At 41.2% G+C, this 6,901-nt stretch overlaps 1 long non-coding RNA gene across 1 annotated transcript; it reads left to right on the top strand.

Moving 5' to 3' along the window:
• The first annotated feature begins 2,049 nt into the window (after nt 1–2,049).
• On the top strand, nt 2,050–6,565 carry LOC122212737. Its single transcript, XR_006199266.1, has 2 exons — nt 2,050–2,173; nt 2,278–6,565. It is a non-coding gene; the product is annotated as an uncharacterized LOC122212737 (long non-coding RNA).
• The last annotated feature ends 336 nt before the right edge of the window (nt 6,566–6,901 follow it).

Raw genomic sequence — 6,901 nt, 5'->3', positions numbered from 1 at the left:
TGTTCATGAAAAAACTTTCTCTAATGATTTTATGAATAAATTAAGGATGGCTTTGATTTAATCATTCCCTCTGTTAATGGAGGACATCACATTTTTGCATTTGTGTATGTTGAAGGAAACTTGCATCTCAGGGATGCATCACACTGGATTATCATGTGTGATCCTTTCAGTGTGCTGTTGAATTCAGTAGGCTCGGACTTAATCAAGGAATTTTGCATGTATGTGTATCTGAGACACTGGCCTGTAGTTTCCCTTCTTGTGGTGTGTTTCTCTGGCTTTGTTGTGAGAGTAAAAGTGTCCTCATAAAGTGCATCTGGGAGTGGTCTTTTTCATCAGCAATTTGTAATAGTTTGAGAAGTATTGGCATTAATTATTCTTTAAATATTGTGGAATTTTAATAAAGCCTTGGTTTTTTTTGGAGGGTGAAGGTTTATATTAAGGATATCTTCTTACTAATTTTTGTTTTGTTCCTCTGTATTTTGCATGAAAGAGTATTGGTGGATCATATAATGCTAGAAAATGTGTAATTTGTTCTTGGTGATCTAATTGTTGACCTATAAATATCTAAGTTTTTCCTTTATGATCCTTTTCATGTGTTTAGTTCAGTTATGTCTCCTTTTTCAGTTCCGATCGCATTTGTTTGAATCTTACCTATTTCCCTAGGCTACCTATGTTTTTTAAATTTCACTTATCTTTCCAAATTCAAATTTTAATGAAGTTGATTTGTTTTCTGTATTTGTGATAGTCTTTTTTTCTCTGCTGTATCTTTTTATGTTAATTTTATATTTATCTTTTTATCTCAATGAAAATGCCAATGCCTTTTTTTTAAAGGAATGTGAAAAATATACTAATTCATATGTAACCACAAAACACATGGAAGTAAAAAAAAATCATGAAGAGGAGAGAACCTGGAAGAAGGAGAACACTTCTTCCTTCTAAATATATTGCAGAGATACATTAGCTCCAACAGTGTACTGCTGGCATGAAATGAGGCATATAGACCAGTGGAGCTCATTACGGAGCCAAGATGTAGAATTGTGCAGATGCAGTCAGCAAATCCTCCATGAGATTTCCAACAATGCACAGTGGGGAAAGGATTGTGTCTCTTAAACATGGTGTTGACTAGGGGCGCCTGGGTGGCTCAGTCAGCTAAGCATCCAACTTCCAGTCACGTATTGTTGTCATGATTTGTGGGTTTGAGCCCCACATCAGGCTCTGTGCTGACAGCTCAGAGCCTGGATTCTGTGTCTGCCTCTATCCCTGTGCCTCCCCTGATCATGATCTGTCTCTCTCCCTCAAAAATAAAAGAAACATTAAAAAATGGTGTTGATATACACGTGCAAAATAATGACATTTGGCCGTACTCTTGCATCATACATATACGTCAACACAAAAAAATCTCAAAATGGATTAAAGATTAAGCAGAACAGCTGACCCAAAATGCCTTCGAAGAAAACACACAGGATAACCATCATGACATTCTCTTGACAATGATTTATTTGATACAAAAGCAAAATCACAGAGAACCATGGCAGACAAGGGGGACTGCATCAAACTAGAAAGGGGGCAAATCAAACAGTAGCAGGGTGAGAAGGCAGTCTATGAAATGGGAGACATTACATTAAAAATATTGAAAAGGAGTTAATATCCAAAATACAGGAGGGACTCCTTAACATCAATAGCAAAAATCACAATTATAATAATAAACGCATCACCTGATTAAAATTTGGGTCAAACATGTAAATATCCATTTTGCTATTAAGGTTGAAAAAATGTCCATCCAGCATATGACTTGCTGTTCATCATCACTAATCATCAGAGAATTCCACCCCCGATCCACTGAGATATCACCTCACAACTGATAGCAAGGCTATTATAAAATAACGCAAACACAACGAGAACATCTCAAGTGTTGCTGAGGATGTGGAGAACAGGCAATCCTAGAATTCACTTGATGGGAGTGCAACATAGTGTAGCTACTATGGAAAACTGTGGTGAAATAACCCACTAAACTGAGTTCCTAATCTGCTCCCATACAGTTGACTTCATGTCCAGCTGAGTGTGAGGAAGGTCTGGGCCTCATGTTCTGTGGAGAGGCAGGTGCAGAGACAGGTGGATCCAGTGGATGATTCCTTAACTACTTCAGTAGAATGGACCCCTGGCTGACCGTTTTGTAAGACTTGACTCAGTGTGCCTCCCCACTGGTTGTCTCAGGCTTCCTGAACTGGATGGAGAACAAAAGGAGTGAAGGGTAGAAACTACTCTTTTCTCTCACAGGAACGTGTATATACTGAGAATCCTTGAGAGAAAGTCGTGGAGTTGATGAAGAAGCTGTGGGGTTGCGACAACTACAAGAGTCTTTACGCATGCTCTCTCTTCATGGGCATCAAAGGAAAACCTTAAGGAAAATAAAAGGAGAGAGGAGCTGCTCAAATATATTAAGTTTAGATCACTTGAATGAGTCAGTCTCCTCTGTTTGAAAATCACTTACATCTATTTTAAATGGTGGCCCGTGTACTTGTGAGGCACAGGTCTGATCATATGAGAGTTAATTTATCCCCGAGCTTGGTCTCTGTCAAGGTCGGCACTACTATATGACTGTTCACTCTAAATGTTAGAAGACATCTGTGTTTGTAAATGGTTTAGGAAACAGTGTGTACTGTTTACTGGTCAGGTTGAAGTTTGCAGGGCCTGATGAGAAAGATGCTTCACAGGAAACCTGACCCTGTAACACTGGTTCTGGATATGAATTCTGAGATCTTGGGTGCCCCTGGAGACCTGTGAACCTCCAGGTTCCCTAGGTGGCTCCTGGTGTCCTGTGTGTTCCTGATGACCTGAGTGCCCCCAGGTGAACTGAGTGGCAACTAGTGACCTCAACGCCCCATGGACACCTGAGCATCCCCCTGGAGGTCTGAGTGCTCCATGCAGAACTGAGCGACCCTGGTGTCCTCAGCTCCCCCTGGTAACCTGAGCACCCCAGCAGATCTCAGTTACCTCTGCTGTCCTGAATGCCCCCTTGTGACTTTTAGGTAACCTAAGGGCAAATCGCAATTTTTGGGCCGATGCTCAGCTCTCAGAAGTCCTTTGTGGTGTTTGAGCCAGCTCTGTGGCTAGGCCTATTCTGTCCTGTTCACCCTTAGAGGCGGTTCTGATTGTGTGGCTGTTAATCCTGGGGGAACCTCCAAGGGGGTGGCCAGCACCTGCTTCATCCCTCTTCCTCTTGCCTAACAAACTGCCTAACTCTTGGACATGTGGCTCTTGTGGTCTGGACCCTAGTATGTGATATAGAATATATGATAGTATGTGAACCATCCACTGCATCCACTCTGCTGGGGTCGGTGGATCCAATTCCACCAGAAATTACTGGTTGAGATGGAGAACCCCAAGATGCTGCTAGTGAGGTGCAGAGTGTGCAAGGCACTCACCAGTTGGGCACAACCCCTGCAGCTGCACCTGGGACAGGACCCCTGGGGACAAGGAGACTCAGCCTGGGCCAGTCACCAGCAGTCACAACCATTCCCATCATCCCACATCTGACATCTGAAACCCTCACCTTTGGGACCTCTCACCAGGCACAAGGAAGGCCCTACAGTCTCTTCTGTTTCTCGAATACAGTTCTGCCTTCCTCAGGGACTTCAGCCCTGTCTGAGGAGACAGCTGTGGGCTCCCACTCCCCGAGATTGGAGTTTACTCTAGATCTTGAGAAGTTTGCCTGTGTGGGAGGGAGCATGTCCTGATAAGTGGACAAAAATTGAGTCAGGCTCCCCTTGTCCTTCCAGGTCCACCTGTGGGCATCTCTTTGTGGATCCGCAGGCTTGTTGGTCCTCGGTCAAGGCAACACTTGGTCTATGAATTGTGTTGGAGGCAGGTCAAGTGATGGCCTCACCTTTCTGATCAGATAGTGAACAAATGAGTGGATCACAATTCACTATACTCTATCTGTCCGAAAGATATTTGAAGGGATCCATATTTTCTCCAGAAAACTTTCCAAATCAAGTCTTTAAGTACATTCAATTTTAACAGTCATTCCACACATAACTGTATAGGAAAAATCTATATTGATGTCCAGTCTGGTGTAAATATAACAAGCAAAGGACACTTGTTCCCAGGATCATATTTCTTTTAGTTTCCACACTGATGTATTAACCTCACCTGACAACCACCTGCAAAGCATGGGCACACCTGGAGACTTCTGATCTTGATGGTTCTCTGCTGATGGGGTTTGCTTCCTCAGTCTTCTGCAAAGCTTGGAAGCAGTGCCGACATCTTTAAGTGCACAGACACCAAGACATGGACACCTGTCACCTGCAGATATGATTCGCATGCATGGCTGGTGTCTCCATCTCCTGAGAAATCCCCATCCAACACAAGGGGCTGTTAACTCAGGGAGGAGGCACAGATGTCACAGAAAAGTGGGGGACTCTTCACTGATATGGACAGAGACCATCAGTATCTGAGGTAAGAAGTTAATGGCACTAAAACAACCACATTAATGAAAATGGATTGGCTGACCTGGACATCATTGGAATCTAAAAATCCGGAGCCTAAAGAAATTGCAGAAAATGTGTTCATAGTCCTGAAGGCATGTGCCAAGAGGATAAATGCTGAGTTAGCTGAATAGACTTCAAATAGAGATCAGAATGCTAGATAGTAGATAGATGATAAGTGGATAGGTGATGGATGATAGAGGGTAGATAGATGATAGATAGATAATACTTTTATGTTATATTAAAGTCATTATAGAGGATTCAAATCATTATGAATGTATTATAATGAAATTACCCACTATTGGCAATATTTTTTAAAAGACCATAATTTCATACGGAAAAGAATATTTGACACCAACTTTAGATATACAAAATAAATAATTATGACTTCAATATTTTGTGAATACAGCTTCCACATGGGGTAACACATGCCTGCTTGTAGATTCCTCCTCCCTCTGGGGCTTTGGCTTCCATTCCCATTTGTTCCCAGGGTCTCCCTTCCCAGGATGTCCTGAGCTCTGGGATGTGCAGGGACAAGAGCTCTGTCCTGGATCTGGACCATCGTCCCTCTGGTTAACATTTACAGCTCCTTCCAGGCCCTTGCTCAACCACCAGGCTTCTGCCCACCAGGCTCCCTCCCTGCCTCCACCACCTGCCAGCCTCCTTCTGGACTCTTCCATTCATTTCCTGTGGATTTAACAACAGTTTGTTAGGTTGGCAGGTCTCCTAATAATAATTCACATTGAGGAAAGAACTGTATAGGTAAAACATGACAGACTCTCTCCACAATAGCCTTGAGTTCATTCCCATGATGTTATTATTTTGCACCCCATCTCAGCCCCTTGACCCCACAGTCTTGCCTTAGAAACTGTCACTTTCATGAACGGAACTAAATCTGTCCCCCCTACACAACTGGTCCATCCTATCTATCTACTCTATATGGTCATCAGACAACCACCAAGCTAAGAAGGAACACAATACAGAGTGTGAAGACATAAGTATTTATAGAAATAATTTTATAAAATTTTATCTAATAATCAAAGTAATGAGATATTTACAGAAGTAACTTAAATATGGTAAATGACCATGTTTATTATAAGATTCTATGAGTTTAGATGAACATAATCAAGTTACAGGACAACCGAGTAACCACAGGTCAAAGAAATGTATCCTTCTCAGGTCTATCCAAACCCTTTCCTTTGCACACCAATCAGTTTCCTATCTCTCCCTTTCTCTATGGGCCTCGCGTGTTCTCTCTCTCAAAAATAAATAAACACTACAAAATAAAGATACGTACAGGTCAGTGATATTTAATGGAGAACCCAGAAATAATCCCCTTCATCTTTGGTCAACTGAATTTTGACAGGAGCAGACAACATGACATTGGGGAGCAAATGGTCTTTTTAATAAATGGTGCTAGACAGCTGGCTATCCATGTGCAGAGGAATGAAATTGCGTCCATATCTCACACCATATACAAACATCAAATCAAAATGGATCAACAGTTTAAATGTAAAATTATGACCTCTGGAAGCAATATATCGAGATAAATCTTCATGACCATTGGGTTTAGCAATGCTGTTAGAGATGACACCAAAGCACAAGCAAGGAAAGAAAAAGTAGATAAATTTAGTTTTCTCAACATTAGAAACCTTTGTACACCAGAAGATGCTATCCCCAAAGTGAAAAGACAAAGCCTAATGGAAGACAATATTTGCACAGTATTTGTCTGGTAAGAGCCTGTTATGCAGAATGTATAGTTTTTACAACTCATCAACAAAAAGACAACCCAATTTTTAATATGGACAAAGGATTTGGATATATCTTTCCCCAGTGCAATCATACAAATGGTGAATACCACTTGAAAAGATATTAAACATCAATAGTCCTTATGGAAATGGAGATTTAAACCACAGTGAGATACCCTTTTACACGCACTAAAAATGCTCTAATCAATACAACTATAAAATAACAAATGTTGGTAAAGATGTTGAGAAATTGGAACCCTTCAACCTTGCTTGTGGAAATGTAAAATGGTGGAGACTATGTGTAAAAGAGTTTGGCAATTCCCCCCCCCCCCAAAAAAAGATAAAAACATAGAATTACCATATGGCCCAACAATACTACTCCTAGATGTATATCTCGAAGATTGAAAACAGTTGTTTAAACAAAGTGCATGTGCACATACATAGCAGTACTGTTCACAATAGCCACATTGTAGAAACTATGCAAATGCCTATCGGTGTGTGAATGGATAAACAACCTGGGGCAGACCCTTAAACAGGAATATTCTGTCATACAAAGAAATAAAGTAAAATGTTGTGGCTGTAGAGAATACTGGTTTCTCAGAAAGCTATCACAGAACTCCACATCTGCACTTACATCTGGAAATTTAAAGCAAAGCCTTGAGCAGA

The sequence above is a fragment of the Panthera leo genome (assembly GCF_018350215.1).
Source record: "Panthera leo isolate Ple1 chromosome B3 unlocalized genomic scaffold, P.leo_Ple1_pat1.1 chrB3_random_Un_scaffold_42, whole genome shotgun sequence".
Classification (NCBI taxonomy): domain Eukaryota; kingdom Metazoa; phylum Chordata; class Mammalia; order Carnivora; family Felidae; genus Panthera; species Panthera leo.
Note: the sequence above shows the minus strand (reverse complement) of the source record. Positions and strands in the feature narration are given on the sequence as shown.